This window comes from Chiroxiphia lanceolata, chromosome 3, assembly GCF_009829145.1.
Source record: "Chiroxiphia lanceolata isolate bChiLan1 chromosome 3, bChiLan1.pri, whole genome shotgun sequence".
In the NCBI taxonomy this organism is placed as follows: Eukaryota; Metazoa; Chordata; class Aves; order Passeriformes; family Pipridae; genus Chiroxiphia; species Chiroxiphia lanceolata.
Genome location: NC_045639.1, coordinates 80,893,235 through 80,913,252, shown reverse-complemented (window position 1 = coordinate 80,913,252; position 20,018 = coordinate 80,893,235). Strand labels below are relative to the sequence as shown.

The 20,018-nt window shown below is 40.1% G+C and overlaps 1 long non-coding RNA gene and 1 other non-coding gene across 12 annotated transcripts; both read right to left on the bottom strand.

Annotated features, from left to right (window-relative positions):
- Positions 1–10,267: 10,267 nt before the first annotated feature.
- On the bottom strand, positions 10,268–18,520 carry LOC116784575. 11 transcript variants are annotated; one of them, XR_004356145.1, is made up of 7 exons: positions 18,511–18,520; positions 16,146–16,156; positions 15,402–15,451; positions 14,521–14,590; positions 13,856–13,934; positions 12,349–12,401; positions 10,268–11,798 (listed from the first exon to the last, which is right to left on the bottom strand). It is a non-coding gene; the product is annotated as an uncharacterized LOC116784575 (long non-coding RNA). The 11 variants fall into 11 exon arrangements; XR_004356147.1 differs by lacking the exon at positions 18,511–18,520 and adding an exon at positions 17,209–17,223; XR_004356149.1 differs by lacking the exon at positions 14,521–14,590.
- LOC116785318 lies at positions 11,952–12,022 on the bottom strand. Its single transcript, XR_004356478.1, has one exon. It is a non-coding gene; the product is annotated as a small nucleolar RNA SNORD50 (small nucleolar RNA).
- Positions 18,521–20,018: the final 1,498 nt, after the last annotated feature.

The following is a 20,018-nucleotide window of genomic DNA, read 5'->3' as shown; positions in this document are numbered from 1 at the left end:
TTGCGCAGTGGAGCAAACACGGACAATTACAGGGTTAGTTCGGTGTCAACAAATGCTCACATGCTGGTGTATAAGTATGTGAAACATACAGCTTGTATTCGTTGATACGAGAGAAAAATCTCCTCAAGAATTCGATGCCATAAAACTTCATTAAAAGCTGGACCACTCCACAGATTTATCTGAAATAGCAACAAATACAAGGCAGCTATGCACTAACATGTATTCCAGCTAATTTTTAATTTGAAAATTTGATTAAAGGTTATTTTTACTCAAACTTTTCACCACCTTTTAAAAAAATGAAACTTTTAAAAAAAAATACTAAAACAAAAGCTAACATTTTTTGTGTAAATCTGTATGATATTTTTAATCGTTTTCTTTATAAAAATGTAAGTATTTTTCTCCCTTCAAAAGTTAATAACTTACACCAAAAACCTAGCTGTCAGCTGGGCAATGACAATAATATTCTCAAAAATAAGTGGGGAATATTTTTCAGTGAAAATACTGCACCCAAACATGTTATTTTCAGATGTTTACAGAAGGTGCTTCAGTGTTACGTTTATAATACAAATGTGGTCCAGAGTATTATCTCAATTTCATAAATGGATTTGTTTTCCAGAACTAATGAAAAATGACAGAATTATTAGGGCTGGAAGGGACCTCTGGAGATCATCCAGTACAACACCCCTGACAAGGCAGGGCCACCTAGAGCAGGTTACACAGGAACTCGTCCAGGTGGGTTTTGAAAGTCTCCAGAGGAGACTCCACAATCTCCCTGGGCAGCCTATTCCAGTACTCTGCCACCCTCAACATAAAGTTGTTCTTCCTCATGTTGAGGTGAAAATTCTTGTGGTTTCATTATAATTCTCAATCAGTGGATCTGACAAACTATAGGTGGCAAACTCCTGAGAAAGTAATTCCCACTTCCAGGACCATTTTTAGGGGAAAACCTTTTTATGCACTTATAGAAGTAAAAGCAACAAAAAGACTAGGATAAATGCAGTGAACAGATTTGAACCCTTACTTAAAATCACAGCTAACCCAGAGTCAGAGTTGCAGTTATTTGATCTTTTGAAATTTTACATAGAAAGCAGGAAGCAGAAAGTCTGACACACAGTTCCTCCAAATATAGCTCAGTTATTAGCCTTAATTCAGTAGGACAAAAGTGGTATGCTCAGTAAAAGATTCATCAAATCAGGTTTTTTTCTTTTTAGTCACATAGAACATCAATTGAAAAAATACCCTGCCAAGAACATTTGCAGGCACTTATCTGGTGACTTAGATTTACATGAGGAGCTTCATTGCACGTGCCCGAAAGTTTGACAGCTTCTCACCATAATATAAGTTGTGCTAATTCCTGAATTTTCCTGGTATATGAAACCCCTGCCTGCTTCTCATCCAGTTGTAACCATTGTAGAACACACTGAAGCCACAGATGGACTTTTGAGCCTCCCCAGCACATCCACAGTAAAAACAGTTATTACAACAGGACCAACTACAGAGTAGCACAGATAAGATCTTCTAGGATACTCAACAGGAATCTTACCTCCAGTTTTTATGATGCCTTTCCAAGGTGCACATGCATTGGAAATTTAGACTCTGCTGTAGAATTTGCTACACTTGAGCTATGAAACGCAGCAGCTACAGCACTAGAGGGGCAGATCACTGGTCACACAGCAAATGTTACCACTTGTAATAATGAAAACAACCACCCCATGCTACACACACCTGCCACAGCACAATTCTGAAATGATTGAGCCACTCTTGGGGTTTTCTCAACAATATACTTTTCAAGCCATTCTCAGCTCTTAGCCTTGTTGGTAAGACTGCCAAGTTATTAATATATCTGTATATTATAAAGATATCTAAGTTCAGGAAAAGATTGCATTCTGCATTTTATTCCATGTAGTGCACAGCTAGCCACTGGCCTATTTGCCCTGCAAGATCCTTGGTAAAATAAGGCTATTTGGGGAAATACTTGTTTAATTAAAAGTCAGTTAAATGTCTTCATCCTATCAGTCAAATTCTGTCTTAAGAGATAGGCTGAGTTATAAAATACAAGGCCTGTACCTATTAAGAGAAACGTGCAAGTCAGAAATTAATGAAAAGGAGATAAATAACATATATGAAATTTTCTAAAGAAAAAAAAGCTTTTCATATATGACTATCTCAGTCTTTAATAAGCCGATTTGAGAGTTTTTCCATTCTATAAAAGTAACTTACGATCTAAAATTGTCACATGATTTCAGCAACGAAAGGCTTAAGTAATGGTAATATTTTCTTTTAACATTCTTTCCAGTTATATCCTGTGTGCATGTTCTGACTTTTCCAAAACTAGGCAGGGGTAGCACTTATTAAAACAAAATCAAGGTTAATCCCTCTTATATTTAAACTATTTCAAAAGTTCTAACTTTGACCCTGCTAACTCTTCAAACACTCCACTTATTCTAAGTCAGGAAAATAAAAGGAGCCAAGAAAGCATTTGCAAGTCCAGTATGATTCACAGGACCAGAGGCAGCGGATACAAACTGAAACACATGAGGTTCTCTCTGAACATCAGGAAACACTTTTTCACTGTGAGGATGACCAAGCACTGTCACAGGTTGCCCAGGGAGGTTGTGGAGTTTTCATTCTCTAAGACATTCAGAAGCTGTCTGGGCAACTAGCAACTGCTTGAGCAGACAGATACATACTATGATATGGTTAATTATCTTGATCTTCACAAATCCAGCTCTATCCACTGACTTACTGATACTTCTGTCTTGAGATTGGAAAAACTCCTCCCCTCCCTGGCCACTGAATTCAAAACCTAAAGTGACTAATTTTTCATTATTCTAGTTCTGCAAGATGGATGAGGAATCTGCTCCTACAGACTTGACATGATATATCTCAGGGCTTTTGAGGTTGGCATCACCTGCATTCTGCTAAATATGTGCCCAGATAGTTGCAGGCAGAGAACAAGCCTGGCAGTGAGGAAGGATGGGGCTCTCCCAGAAATTATTTTGGTGTTTAATTTTATGTATAGACCCAAGGTCTTAAATTCATTCTGAACTGCTTTTCTCTCTTTTGCTTTATACAAAAGCCTTACAGCTTTTGTATATAGCTGTTGTGCTATAACAACAGCATCAGTGAAAGAAAAAGTATTGAACTGCTTATTTCTGCAAGATATCTATGTTTTGAGTCTTTTCCAATACCAATCACTGCTTTTTCCTCTTCCCACTAACCGTCACCCCCCTACACACAGGTACATCTACCCTCAAATTAAACACTCTAGAGGTGACAATGTAAGAGAAAGGCTCAACAGAAGTAGTAGAATGTAGTTTAGTTCACATTCCAATAATATCTTTAGGTTTTTTCCAATTTAAGTTAGAGGATTTTAACTCAGTTGTTTATCAGCCATGGGTTCAGACCAATCATTGTAGAATTCAATGTATTTTGCAGTACACTGTAAGTTAATGTGTAAGTATTGAAAGAGGAGTGGAGGAGGAGAGCAGTATTTTTGCATGCACAGAAAACAGTTAAGTCACTTCATGTGTATGTGGAAATGCCAACTCAAAGCCATCCCAAACTGACTATCACTCAGAAAACAGGCCCAGCCTTGTAACAAAGAACTACAAATGCCCTATGCTTACTGGCAAAAAAGCAGTGCCAAGAATTAATCAGAACCTATACCTTCAACATGGACAAGAGACAAATAAGGAAACCTAATACTGGTCTACAAGTCAGAAGTGCCATGGGGAAAACCTAGAGAATAACTGCTTACTCTTTCTTCCAGCAGAAGAACTAGGAAGCGCCAAATCAAACAGGCAGACAGCCAAGCAAAGAAGAGCTACTTTTATACACACATGACTAAGTTGGGGAATTCATTGTCAGATGAAGCTGTAGGTATTTCCATACACCCCCCCAAGTAATTAATGTAAGAAATCCCCATCTAAACTTATTAAATGCAGAGATAGAGATATCACCCCAATTTAAATTTCACAATAAAAATTAGTGAAGGCTTGGGGAGCATTCCAGAACATACTATCATATCTATGCTTGCCCTATCTTTGCATTTTTCCATTAGCCAATACCCACTACTGGAGACCAAATATTGGTCTCAACTCCTCAGTCTGATGGTACAAATACCCTGTTATTTCAGCAAGCAGAACATGCAATCACTAATTTGTTCCTTTCATGCCAAACCCTTCCCACTTCCTGCAGAAGTATACATGCAAATGCTCCTCTTCCTACAGATTCCCTCTAATCACATATTCCTCATCCCACTATAGACCTATAAACCACAGGCTTCTTATACAAATAGTTCACAAGCATATCAAGGGTAAGGAAACTATTGGAAGAGGTTTCCCAGTCTGACAAAAAAAAAAATACTGCTTTACTATTGCTATTACTCTTGGGTACAAGGAACAACTGCTGCCTTTTCCATCCTGTTACCCTAAGCATCTGATGCTTTAAAGCTCTTAGAGGAATGCTGCCATTAGGTCAGTGTCTGGCAAAGGTCCATGAAAAAAAAAGGAGACAAGATATTCAGCAAAGTGATGAGACAGTTATCACACACACAGCCCCATTTTCATCAAATTAGCATGGAAAGGCTGGAGAAGGAAGTTTCCTCCATGTCCTCGTGCACTCTGCTTATGAGAAGAACTCATGCAAGAGAGCTGCAGAGAGTATTCCTCATCAGTATCCACCTTTAAAATGTCCCAAAGTCACCTCAGGACAGTAGTGCTATCCTGTCCACTTGCGCAGTGCGAGGTGGCCAAGTGCTGAAGCTGCAACTCGCCGAGCACAGCCACAAATGAAAGTGTCGATAGAGAACTTACTGCTGTATTTAGACCTTCCTTCACCCCAGACACCTATCCAGCCCTGCCCTTACATCCCTGAACTGCCTAGCAGCCATCAGGATTCCAGTACTCTGAACACTTATAAAAGCCAGCTGAAGGGTGGAACAAGGAAAGGGACCCTTGGGAGCTACTTAACCCCATGTAAGTTACTTACTGCATTAAGCCCATCTCCAAAGGCAGACAAAGTCAGTAGGTCACAGAATATTCTTCTCCAGCTCTGGGCATCTTTCCCAGGAGAGGAGAGCACAGCACACCACAGACACAATGGCCTCAGCCATACAGCAGATGGGACAGATCATGAGCTGTTATCCAGCTGTAAAGCAAATGTGGAGAGCACAGCCTGTGTTCCCCCAGCTAAGCTCTCACTCACCTTAACCTCTAAACCATGACCCAAATATTACATGTGAGAATGGGCCTGCTGCCCAGGCTTTAGCTGTCAGACTATTAACCCTTAATGGCATGGATGATCAATTGCCAGGGATTGGGCTGATGTCCCAGGCCTATTTAGTTCACTACTAATGACATGGTTGATTACTCAGGAAAGTGCCTGATACAGCAGTTGCAATACACAGCTTTCAGGTCAAGTGTTCCAGGCTACTTAACATGTAACCAAACCTAAAAATCCTTTCAAGCATGGATGAGCCCAAATAACCTTGTGTCTTTCAAGGTCCTTGTAAGAATAGAGCAATCTTACCCCCCTTCACACACACACATTTACAGTCTTTGCCAGGTACAAGGCAGAAGTGACTACAAAAATGCAGCATTTCTGCAGATCCCAAGAGCAGACAGTACCACCTTTTGTATACAACTGTTTTCTAAAATTTTTTAAAGATACCTGGAGAATGCTGCCCTAAGGAAATTCTCATTTACAGTACAAACTTCAGACCAGAGTACAAGGATGAGGAACTCTTACTATATCAGTACCTCAGGCTGTGCTTGCTACTTTTCAATAATCTTCTTTTGGAAGGTCTAATCTGTACTTCCACATGGGCCTTCAGAGACACTGATCTTAACCTAACATAGAGTTTCAGCACATGTATAAGTTTATCCTTTCCAGCTTGTGCAGCAGTAACCAGGTATCCCTTCATTGCTTTGCACGGGGAAATGCAGGCAACAGAACCTGTGCTCAAATCTGAACAAATCTGTAATTTAATACGGTACAACTAATGCAGTTGTATTGTGCTGCTAGAAGCAATAGTTTAGTTCTTTAGGGAAGCAAAGTTTTAATTGTACCTAGCAACTGGGCACTAGAAAATAATAAATTGCTGTTCTCTGATCTGTAGAGAACAGTTGAGGAGCATTAGGCTGTCAATCTGCTTTCAGAAAATAAAGTTAAGTGTCTCTTTGATCCTGTAAGAACATACAGGGGTTTTTTTTCAAAGTTTGGATCTAAAAGGTAGCAGCAAGTAAGAAGAGTTACAGGAAAGTTTCATTTTGAAAACTTGACTCTATCAGGGTCAATTTTTTTTAAAAAAATCTTTTCTCAGTTTATGACTAGTTAAATAACTGGCTGATAAACCTGTGAACTTGTTTACTGACACCACATACAAATTAACCAAAACACTTCTAGTAGCTCTCATGTCCTGTTTTTGGCTGGGATAGTTTTCTTCTTAATAGCTGATTCAGTGATGTAGTTTAGATTCAGTATGAGAACAGTGCTGATAACACTGATGTTGGGGTAAGCACCACTTAACAATAACCAAAAGTCAGGGACTTTTTAGTATCTCAGGCTCTGCCAGTGAGGAGGGGCACAAGAAGCTGGAAGCATGGTTAGGACAGCTGCTGATCCAATCTGGCCAAAGGGATATTCCATACCATAGCACATCATGCCCAGTATATAAACTGGGGGAAGCTGGCCAGAAGTCATGGATCATTTCTCAATCTAGGCATCAGTCAGCAGGTGATGAGCAATTGTATTATGCATCATTTGTCTGTCTTGGGGTTTCTCTTTGTTGTCCCCTTAACGTTTCAATTACCGTATCTCATTTCAATTCTCTTATTTCAACCCATGGCTTTTACCTTTATTCCTGTTCTCCTCTCCATCCTACCAGGGCAGAGGTGAGCAAGCAGCCGTGTGGTACTTAGTTACCAACTGGGGTTAAATCACAACAGATACAAAAGAGTTTAAGTCTCTAATGTTTTTTTTCTGGACTCTGGTATCTGCGACATTCCTCACCGATAGAAAAAAAACCAAGCTAAGACTAGGGCAAATTATTTCCTATTTTGTCAGGGTAAGATGAAGTACACAGCTTTAATGATCTTAAGACAGTTTAAAAATACCTTTTCAATCAACTTACCAATTTCAAAGTAAGGACTAAGCATTTGATTTATTTCAGTCCATTCATCTCTTTCCACCTTTCCATATAGATAAAAAAATGACTGAACTTCATTTTAGGACAGATTTTAATCATTCTTCACCTGGAACTATAAAACTAGTACCACTGTTGCTGGAGGAGTGCTCCTTCAGCTGTGGAGAACTCCAATCTCAGGGGGAAAAAAAGCAGCTATTACTGCTCTGGTGAGAAGCCTGAGGTATGAAGCGTAGCTCAGGGGTACTGAAGGTATGAGCACACATCAGTACTTCAGATTTTCACCTCCAACATACCTCAGTTAAACAGCAAAGCTGGCTTAGCACTGGGGCCTTCGCTGAACTCCACTTACCACCTTTTCAGTTAATGTGAGAATTGAAAGGGACATCAGCTTCAAAGAGGAAAAAAAAAAAAAAAGCTTTTACTTCAGCCCTGTCCTAATCTCATCATCCCTACAATTACTAACATACCCACTACTTCATCTATTTTACAGCCCACATATCATTCATTTTTCAAAGCTTTTTTAAATGGACATAGGTCATAATTGCCAAGTAGTATTCAAATACAAATCAAAATCTCCTCAGGAAATTCCCAAGAAAACTGCTGGAAAGGCTCTCTATCCTTCTCCTGTTCCTTATACGGTCATCCTCAGACAGAATACTGAACGAGGCAGACTTTGTCCTACTCAATACAGCCATTCTTCTGAGCATCAAACACCACTTTGTCCTCCGGAGCTTGCAGGAAGTTTGAGACAATGGCAGAGAAGTACTGTCTTCATAGCCCTGATAGCTCAACTGGACTATCAACTAAAAACCCACATGATGTTCAAAAGAAAATGGAATTCATCATTGTAATTTTACTTCCCCCATTTATATCCTCCAAGGGAAAGAGACAATGGCAGACAAGCAAAAATGCTTCTAAACACCATTTGTAACACCAAAAAGCAGAGAATGCAAATCATCAGACACCTGCATTTACATAGCATACAAAGGCCTCCATCTGTGCTCCACTCACCTGAAATCACCATTTATCTGTAAATTCATTCATACTTTGGATTATAACTCAAACTTTGTCCTCTAGACTGTGGGAGGGGGCATGCAGAAAAACTACTAAAGTCAGGGCTAAACACCCTTCAATTGAAATACCTTTCCTCGGGCAAAGTCAAACCAACACCCTGCTCACTCTACTGTGTCCATGTTTAAATGTCTTAAGGAGCATCTTTCTCTACCAATTGATATTTAATTTCAGTGCTGATTTTTAATTGGCAAAACACATACTCAAACTTTATATGGCAAACTTATACAATTAAGACCTTGTCTGCTCCAGATGGCAACTCCAACACCAGCACACAATATGGCCGCAGCCACGGCCACACACTCCTCTGCAGAATGGCAGCCTGACAGCACAGCTTACACTGAAATTCCAGTTCACTAGGATCTAGTACTTCAAGCAGGCATCACACCAACATTGGCACTCACAGAGCAGTGTGGGTGCTGTGGCAAGATAACCACTGCTAGGTTAGTTTGACTCACTTGCAACTCTTGTTTATAGATCCACAGCTTTCACCAGCAAGACGAGTTCCTCAACAAGACAAACTCCCCACCTTAACAAAGACCTTATTAAATAGTAGCAAAGCATTTATGCAGAGTCTACTCTTCTATCTTCCTTGCAGTTGCAAGGTACTCCTTTTGCTTGTAAGCCCACCACTCAATTAAAAAAAGACTGCTTTTTTACCCTGTTACTAAGAGGGATACATGGCAACATTCCAGAACAAAGTTTGTCTAACCACTGATTTCTTGGACCACAGCCCAACAGCCATGTGACACTTCTAAGCTCAACACTAATGACGGTTAGTGCAAGATTTCACCAGACTAAAACACAAAAAAGCAAACTGCTTTCATGCTCTTCACTGCACAAATCTCCAGTTAAAGCTTTAAATCTAACAATCTGTTTTGTAAAACTGAAGTTTAATGAAGTGCTTTTGCACAGAGAAATCTCATGCCACGTGTTCCAAATGTATCAGAGTAACCTTTCACAATTACTCCCCATCTCAATCACTTGTATAAAACATCACTCCAAAATCATACCAGAACTAAATCCACAAGTGGTTTACAAACGTATCTCCCTCCCACAAAGCAAAAAAGCTACTTGCCATTTTAAAACTGGTTACAAAAATGACCTTCTTGCATCACTTTCACTAGTCCCACATTCCAAAACCTCTGGAGTATCATGGTTAAAACATTTGTTCATGTTTGCAAAGACCAGACTTTCTAGACTAATACACATTTTTCATCCACAACTCATTTTCTGTGGCCATACAGGAACATTCATACAGAGTTTTGCAGCTCAATATCCAATATGCCTCATCACTGGCCACATCTACCTTTTTCTGATAAGTGAGGCAAATCTTTTTCATTATCAAAACAAAGCTTCTTTACAGGGCTTCACCACAGAAATGCACAGTAACCCCCTTTTTTTAATGCTGCCAATCGTACATCCAAGACCATCTCCAATGAATGTGCTTTGGGTACCTGAAGTACCATCCACAATCCTGAAACTTTATTTGATCCCCACATCACCCTCACTAATTTTACTGGATATACACATGGCATTATCTCCTTAAGAGCTTTCACATTTTGTATTATCAGCCCAAAGGATAAAAAGATGGTACCTTTACAGTCCAAAACACATACCACACTCTTCTGACTCCACAACAGTCATGCAAATCCTTTTGAATATCTAACAAAGTACTTACCAAATATTGCTGTTGTATTAAGCATCCCTGTCCTTTGCATCTTTTCAACCTCCATAAGAGACAGAGACAGACTTAGCTCAATTAGCAACTTCCAGACTTACCATCCAAGCAGCTTCACTAGATGCTGCCAACAGCACCCAGACTTTTCACAGAACTGCAGTGGGCAGATGGAGATCAGTCCCTTCCCAATTCTGAAGCATGGGATTACCAAGTTTGTTGTCCTGGCATAATTTAAACACTATGTGGAACATCATGTGTCCAGTACATGCTGCAAAAGGCAGCACAAGGCCACATTGCCTTCGTAGCTCTTGCAATTAACAGTCAGGGAACACCATGGTGTGATACACACCTGATGGGCAACAGGCAAGTTTTTCACATCCTCATCTTTATTCAAGAGAAAGCATGTACAAAACATGGCACATGGAAATACCTACCATTCTGAGAAACACAGAAATAAAGCCTGTTGAAAGAGATGAAGGGAAAGCTGTTCTGTAGTAAATTTCTGAAGATTCCAACAATCAAGAGACTGATTTACAGCTGCTTGCTGAAAAGCAGCTGGCCACTGCTTATTAACAATAACAAACCATAGGAGATGCTCAGTGAGGCAATACACACCTGGAATTTTGTCAGTTCCTTAGCATACATTTTAGTAATCTATTGGACACTTATTTTAAATTTCAATAGTTCATGCGCTGTTCCTGGTAGCGTCTTGCACTTCATACTGCTCAGGCAGAAAATTGGGCTTTACATGGTATTTGTCACTTATCACAGGCACACTCCAGTTATAGGAATTTCTCCATTTCTCTAGAGAGCTGCTAGCACCCAATGCTGTTATTTTTGGCTGCAGACTTTAGGGTTGTTTTATGTATTTTGGTGCATTTCAAACTGATTCAGTAACTGTAGCTCTTTTAATTGTTAGTTATTATGCCATTCTTATGTTTCTTCCTTCATAAAGCGTTTCTGACAATTGGGCTTGACATTTTAAGGCAGATGGAGTCATATATAGTTGTCTTGAAAATCCAATTTACTTGGTGACCAATTTATGAGCCTTCATTCCCCTGTGGAAGAGTGACAATTTGACAAATACAGCAAATATGCTGCTACTGTGATACAGCACTGGTACTTTTCAAGTGACTGTCTAAAGCACAAGGTTCTAGTGTACGTGGTCTCTTTTCCCACCACTGACCTCTCTTCCCCACACTGCAAGCAGCTAATATTGCCAGTGTGTTCCCCAAGGAGCAGTTCCACTGTTGTGGTACTAGTCTTTCCATGCTTAAGTGGTAGTCAATAAAAACCCAACTCCTTGGTTCCTCAACTGATACAAACTGTGATGTGATCTGCAGACATTATATTTTTCTTTCTTACAAGTGTTTCAGGTTTATGCTTCCGTAACACCATTACCTTCTATACTTTCTCCCATTTCCTGGATGACATCACCCTCAAAACACAGACTCCTTGGTTTGCATTTGTGTACTCATTTTGCTCCCCCTTGTCTTTACAGGGCCTGCATGTGAGCTCTGTTATCCTGAGTTATCGCAGATTTTCAGTATCAGAAGAACGTGTAACCAATACAGTATTTTAAAAGGGTAACTGCTCAGGGGGTTTTCCATGTATTAATGCTCAACATTCATTTCGCTAATTTTGCTGCTACCCTTCCTAGAGAGGGCAGCCCAATATTTTAGTAAGGCACTATTTTAGATATGCAGACAGTGATTTTGGTCTGTATGCAGTTTCTGAAAACAGCATTTACTAAACGAAGTTGCAGCAGCTGTTTCAGCAGGTTGTAAAAGCACAGCATCCCACTCCGAGTCACAAAAACTTTTCAGGTGTAACTTCTTCCTGGCTACTGATCATCCACATTTGTCAGACAGCTCTGACAAAGTGTCCAGCTCATCACTGCAAACAGAGAGCAAGAGTGAAATTTCAATTTTCACATAAGCACACAGCACTTTGTATAAATTGTTACTATTTCTGTTAAAAAAACCCCAAAACTAAAACCAAAGACAGTACAATACTTTTCTGGAAGTTTAAATCAAATATTTTGGTCTCATCTCAGATTCCGGATCCGTATTAAGTTTTTCAACAGGGAATTCAGGTTCGGGATAGGATCATCACAGATGAGACAAAGGCAATACAGAAAACAAATATAGTAGGAAGCATTACTGTTTTCTGTAGTTTATAGATTGCAATACAAAAATTAATCTCAAGTCCTCTGTTGTATTTCAGTAATAAAGTACATACGTTTGAAAGCTAACAGCTTAGGCACAGCTATCAGCACACATTGTGCTTTGGGGAACAAGTGTTTTTAAATGCCAACTATGACTTAACATATCATTAATCAATTAAGTATATTAATAACTGTCATAATACAAAAAAAATTGATCTGTAAGCACAGTTATTTTAGGTTTAAAATGAGAAAATATTTAGAAGCTTTTCAGTTACATACCTGAATAAGCTAAAAGCTTCTAAAAGTAAGTTCCTACATTTTGGTCCATTTTCCTGTTAAAAAAAAAAGTTTATTAGTTCAGGAAAGTTTTCTTCCATCACCCAGAATTACAACTTGCCACCTATTTAGGCTCTTACACAGACCAAACTGCATTATTCAATGTGTTGGATTAGTATCAATACACTAAGTCCTGAGAAACTAATTAGAAGACTCAACTTCAAATATGCTACTTCTAATACAACAATTTACATGTCACCTCCTTCTTTTAAATGGGGCTGACAATAATGCAGTTTTATAAAACAAATATTTTAAAAGATTACCATTACTGAAACCAGTTTTGCTGAGTTTCAAGGTACATACAGACTATGAAATTGATCACCTTCAAATGCTTCACCTGTTGTGGTGTTAGTCTAAACTCAGAAGCCAGATTCACATGTGGTTCACATGGGTTAGGTTCTTCACTGATCAGACATACCAGTGGTTTTAAACTTTACTTGGTTAGGAAGCTCTGACATTTATTGGCATTCATACCTTCAATTGAGAAGCAGCATGCAAGCATCTCAGCAAAGACATAAAATGCACTGGTTAGTGACACTAGCAAGGTTTGCTACTTCCAACTTTTTTCAACATCAGCCATGTAAGTCATACCACTTCCTACTTGCAATAGTGCCTGTCTAAACAATACAGCATTTTATAGGCAGCAGTGCTGCACAAGAAGTTTCACTCATACAAAACCTGTTCTTCAAGAGAAAGTGCTGGTAGTTAGCAAGGTATTTAAAGGTACCTGTCTTGAATAACAAGTGGAATAAAGTTGCAGATGTGTAGTAAGACGGGAAAGTTAGAAGTTCTTACACTAACTTTCTAACTAAAACCAACCTGTGAATATACTCAAACATCAGAGCAATAAAGTGAGTTGCTTTTCTTAACTGCTCACATCTGATCAAGCCCTAAATAAACAGTCCTAGGAGGGTCAAAGTGCAAACATCATCACTAGCTTTCAAATACCAGCAACACTTACTTACCATACCTGGCTAATGCTTATTTACCTGCTATAAGGCAGGATACCTCCAATTACAGGGGTCTAACACTTCCCTCTCCCCATGCTCTTTAAAGATGTAAGCGTTTGAAACAGTACATATTCATGTCAACATGGACCTGAGATGGGTTTAAATAATGCACCAACATTCTTATTCACAACCCGGCGCATGCTGGCACCTGACTTGTACACAGGGGCAGCAGTAAAAGTAACACCAACTGGGACAGTGACTGAAAGATTAAGGGCTTTCATCTCAGGAGTCAGATCCATACAAAGTTTCTCAGCAATGTATCAAGTCTGGCAGTTTTATCACTATACACCACTTAAATACCAGTGACTAGGAACTATGACACCACTCATACATTCATATATTCCACAAAATAAGCTTTATGTCTTTCATATGCAATGTACCGAAAACAGAATGCATTACTTTAAACCAAAAATTTCCACTGCTGCATCAATAAATATTACCTCTACCTGCTGTAATTCCTGTTGCCAGGAAATCTTCAGGATGCCTCACATTCCAATTACTAGAAACTGTTCGTGCACTCTAGAAATTTGAGTAAAATAATAAATTACAACATGTTCATACATACTGTAACACAAGCAAGAACAACTGAATTTTACTTTTGTAACAACTGGTTGTAAGCATTTGAGTTAAACTAAATCAAATACAGATCTTTTCTTTCAAAAAGGTGAGAATATCAACTATACTTTTAAATACAAAATATGCATTTTTATTAAAAAACTGCAGCATTCACATATTTACATTAACAAGTCTCTAGATGCTCCCTTAATTTTCTTTGTCTGAACACTTTCTTACATCAATCGCCCAATAAAGTGCAAATTCACAATTAAAAGCCATATTGAGGTAATATTTCAGATTTAGCATGAACACTTCAGAAAGGGATTTTACCACCTCCTCTGACACAAAAACTTCGTAATTCCTCCAGCCTACACAGTTTTAAACCATGTCAAACATGCCTAAAATATAATGATATCTTTTATGATTATTTTAAAGCTAATGACAATGATTATTTTAAAGCTAATAATTTGGCAGCTACTAATTTGATCATGCACATATTACACTAATCCACTTATCATTAATTTATCTTTACTAATCATTCAAAACATACATAGCTTTCAGGAAAATCCACTTGTGTGTAACAAGTATTCTTCTATATGCGATAGCGCTTCCATGAAGTGCTAAAATTAAAAATAAGCAAAAATTATCTTTTAAATTAGAAAACATCTCTTGCTATGGTCTAGCATCATCTGTCATGTTACTATGTCAGAAACGATCATCAAGCACTAAAAACTGAATTTTTCATAAATTCACTATTCTTCTGGAACAGCCTTTAACACCCAACAAGCTGAAATTTTCTATGCTCTAGAAAAGAGTTACCCTGAATTGGTTTGGAACTCTTTTGCAACCATGACAATGGCTGAAGACCGAAGACATTCAAGCTTTTTATTCAAAAATATTTGAGTGGCCACGCATTTATTCACAATACAATACTGCTTGTCCGTTAGTTTGCAGGATCATTACCTCAGTAATTACATTTAAATATGGTCATGTATGTATAGTAACTCAAATACACATCCAAGGCAGACAGCTAACTCACACCACCTCAACAATCAGTATAATTTAGCACAAGCTAACCAAGTGATTTGTGACCTGGGTCTTCATGTTAATATAAATGCCACATCAAAAGAAATGCAACTAAGAACTGACCTATGGGCTGACTAACTCAGCAAAGAGCACCAAACCTTAAAATTATCAAATAATTACTCATCGGTTTGATGGCAGCTATGAAAATGCAATGTGCTGGTTTTCCTTTTTGCCCCATTTAGTAGCCATACAAAGACAACCCCACAACACTTAAAACTCCCCATACTTTTAACAGACAAAAATATGGAAACCAATTAAGAAACGGAAGCATTTATTAACTTGGTCAATAACAGAAATGCAGTATTACTTCTAGAGCAACAATAATAAAAATTCCAGAACTGTTACCTTAATGCACAATGTACTGGACACAACAGAAAACCTCCTTTCCATCATACCTAAAAACAAAGAGTGAACAAACTTAAAACTTGAACTCAGTAGATTCATATTGCCAGGCCAATAAGTCACACATTATGAGACAATTGTCAACAATCTCTACCCAACAAGTTCGCTGAAGAAAAGCAGCAAGAAATGCAGTTTTAAGTAACAAAGGAGTTGTGAGTTATATCACCTTTCAATCTCATATTAAAAGCATTGTACAAATAACTGCATGTACCTGCTGTTAAACTTCATTGTAAAGCATTTTCAATGAAAATTCATCATTCCAAGATTTCAGTCCTCTAAGTAGAAGAACTGATTTCCACTGGTTTAAAAAATTGTTTCAAGCAGGTAGCAAGTATCAAAATCCACTGACTCAACCAGCAGAAGAAATGCATGATGAAGTATGTTTTACCATATACAGTAGTCAAAATAAGCATGTTCCCATAAAAATGTTTCTCACTCTGCACTCCACAGATCAAATAAATGCAGCAATCATGCAAAGATAACTCATCACACATTTTGATTCAGTTAAAAACAATTTAAGCTATGGAAAACCTCGAGTTAAGCTTCCACCTAGTGGGTGTAATAAACATTTTTACTTTAAACTTCAGTTATTGAGTGTGAGGATTACTACTGGTTTGTAAAGAATCAAAAATCACGTGTGACTCAGGCTACCATTAGAGAAGCTAATTCAACACTGAATGAATGCACCCGACAACTTCCTACATGAATCCAGCCATATCCTCCTCATCTTTACTTGCAGATAAGAGCCTAGAATCATAGCTGGGTTTTTTAATTGTATTTCCCGTGCTTCCAGAAGTACCACAGCTCAGTGAGATCAGCACTGCAAGAGGGGGGAAAAAAGGTTTCTTAAGCCCACAGGAAACTTTTTGGGGAGGTGTGGTTTTTTTTTTCCCCCTCTGTTTTCTAATATATGTCCACTTATTCTGCTGTGTCATTGTCTAAAAAACACAGGAAACATCGTTAGTTTAAACGTTAATTCTATGATTTACATTAAAAATCAAGTAAAGGTTATGTTTGGTTTTTTTCCCTTGGCATGACACGTGGATTTCACAGTATTTTTACAAGTCTTCTGCAGTAGGACAATCCCACGACGCCGATGGCTGAGCCCTCCAAAACATACAAACACAAACGCGTGCACGAACCCTGTGCCACAGGAACAAGGCGGCTCCGCCTCGTTAGACGAGACCGAACCTTTTACTGCAACGAACACCTACCTCGTTCTCATTGGCATGTTTTATTTCATTCCTCTGCACTAGCCAACATTTTAGAAGGTTCCCAAAAGGGGAGGGCTGCCCCACCCGGGGGCTGAGAGCACCGCCGGGCTCTGCATCCCCGCACCGGTCCCTGCCGTACCGGAAGAGCAAAATGGCGCGGGCCCGGCAGCGCCAGGCGGGCCCCCGGAGTAACTACCGCTCCCAGCGCGCACTGCGACGCGGGACCGCGCTTCCGGCGGGTAGCCACCCGCGGGGCGTCCTGGGACACGTAGTCCGCCCCTGCGTCCCCTCGCACCCCTGGGGCTGCCCGGGGGGCGCCGCGCACGGGCGGCCGCGGCCCTGCGGCAGGATTACGGCCAGCCCTACGCACGGCTCCGAGCCTCACCCGCCAGCTCCATCCTCGACTACTAAGCGAGCGGTGCCGCGGGCGACCCTCCCGAACGGCCAAGCGCAGGGAAAAAGCCGCGGCGCACCCCCAACCGCGCCGGGGCTGCGGCACACCCCGCAGTCCTGAGCGCCTTACCGAGCAAACCCACACAAGGCGCTCCGCAGGGAAAAAGGAGGTGCCACTCCCCTCGGCAGCCTTATATATACGTCGCGGGGTGGGAACGAGGCTAGCCACGCCCCACGCTTACGAGCCGAGGGGAGGAGACTCGGGGTCGCGCTTTGCTCGCGGAGAGGGATGGGGTGATTCCTGAGCGTCCGGATCGTGCGGAAGGCGGGGCAGTGGCTGCTTCGCGTTCCCTGCGGTCCCGGCTCTCGGCTCTCGGGGCACGGCGTGTTCTCCGAGGAGAAAGGGGCACTTGAGCCTGGCTGTCAGTCCCGGTGGTGTTCGTACGTTTTGCGTTGCAGGTTTTCTGCATAAAACGGAGAGCGGTTCTATGTGATTTTTTAAAGTGAGGGCAGGAACCAACCTGATGCAGATCCACCTCTCATACTTAAAAAATATATGTTTTTCACAGAATCACAGCGTCATTAAAGTTGGAAAAGACCTCTGAGATCAAGTCCAACCTATGACCTAACGCCACCTTGTCAACTGAGTGCCACGTCCAGTCTTTTCTTAACACCTCCAGGGACAGTGTGAGGGTGGTGAGGCACTGGAACAGGTTGCTCAGAAAAGTTGTGGATGCCCCATCCCTGGCAGTGTTCAAGGTCAGGCTGGATGAGGCTTTGAACAACCTGGTCTAGTGGAAGGTTTCCCTACCCATGTCAGGGAGATTGGAGCTACATGATCTTTAAGATCCCTTCCAACCCAAACCATGTTATGATTCCCTCTATGCCACCTCAACTTTAGCTGCTGGAAGTTGTATGGTTGCACCTCAGTCAGAAAGTACACGCTGGCTTTTGTAATTTAGCAGAGGAAACTCTTCATCTCTCTATTAGACTGTAGGGTACAGGTTTACTAGCAGTACCTGAGTGCACATTGTATGTAAACTTTTTATCCCCAAAGAAATGTGCCTTATATTTCTCAACATCACCCAAGTCTGCTAGCACTGGAGAAGTCTGTAGGTCAAGTGAAGTACATCTTCATTGCAGGCAGGCAACAATTACAATTACAAGGCTGAAAATAATTATCCAAACCAAAATGAAAATGTACACCACAATTACAGATTGTATTTCAAAGTAAGGTTCCTTCTTTTGCCTTTCTTTCCCCTGCTTCAGGCTTCCACATATTTAACCTATATCCCAAGTGTCTGGATGAGGGTGTAAGATATAGAGCAAGACCTGATCCTCAAATGCCACTCCCCAGAGAGATCCTAAGGCTAGTATGAACCATAAGCCTGTTTGCCATAAAGTGTTAGTTTATAGATGAGTCACTTCTGAATTTAGCTCACCACACAGCGGCGCGTTCATGCACAGCATCAGCACTGTCGGAAGGGAGTGTTGGTTATGAGATCATGGGGGTGTAGTGGATTGACTCTGTTGAGACCTACAGAAATATATGCTGGCCTGAAAGGCTGGTGATGTGATTACCCTCCAGGGCTTTTCAGTTCCAGGCAACTTGCTACAAGTTCTTTTTCTTGTTTCAAATTATTTCTTTCTTCTCTTGTTCTTTCTCTTTATTTCTGTCTCCCCCCTGCCACTTCTCCTCTGTTCCTATTTTAAGTTTGGCTTCCTGGAATTTCTCCAATAGCATTGCAGCTTTGATGGCTCACATCTCTTGGTTTGGTTTGGTTTGGGGTTGTTACCAGTGCATCCTTTGAGATACTGAGTTCCCTTTCCCTCTCACTTCCCCAGCAGGAAGTCTACTGTATGTAGGTTTAATTTCTTCCTTCTCAGAACAGATACTACTAATTGTAAACTCCTGGGCTGACTCTGCTATATTTCACATTATGCATCATAAAATGCATGAGTTGGGAAACAATTTCATTTAGCTTATGAATTTGACCCTGGATTTAATGTCTTACCAGAATTTTTAATTTGAACTTCTAAATTATCTCTCTTTGAATTTTTAGTCACTTTATTGTCACAGAAATATTAGTGCTCTTTTTTTATTATTTTTATAATAAGAAATGAGATCATAAAAAATTTAGAATAGTTGTATGGGGTCAGATCAGAGGTCTACCACCCCCACCTCCCACTAGTATCCTGCTTCCAACTGTAGCCAAAAATAAATGCCTAGGGAGGGGAGTTGGGATAGAACATATAGGGATCCTTTCCTGAATATTTGCCCAGCCTCTGGGAATATAAAACTCAGAAGCCTCCTAGGAGTGGGTTTGGGGTTTCTTTTATTATTTGTTTGGGTTTTTTGTACATGAGAATTCAACAATTCTCTATTAATTTTCTACCTGTAAATTTTTTCAGTCTTCCCTAGAGCCTGTATAAAATTTTGGCATTCCCAACAATGGGCAGGGAATACCAGAGCTTAATTAGCATTATAGTAAAATGCTCCTCCTGTAGTTCACTTTGCATCTGCTGTCTGTTTGCTCTTTGCAGTTTTAGAAGAAGCAGTGAGCAATGCATCCCTCTGCACTTGTTGAGCCCCTGCTCCATAATCTCTTCTTCAGGCTGAGAAAACCTCATTTATTTAATCATTCCTCACAGGGGGATTAGTTCCTACCTTTGACCTTACCCTCACGGATCTTCTCCAAATTTTGTTTTGTTTCGTTTTGAGATGAGAGTCACAGAGTATACAGTGCATTCAGGAAGCAGTTCTTTATGGGCTTATGCAGAGGTGTGATGATATTCTCCATTTTCTTCTTTGTTCCCCAGCACTTCCTAAACTTTGGTTTCCTTTTTTGGTTGTCACTGTGCATGGAACTGACATTTCCACAGAACCATCTGTCATAACTGCAGGATCTCATGTCTGAGCAATAAGGGTCAGAGTCCACCACTTTACATTTGC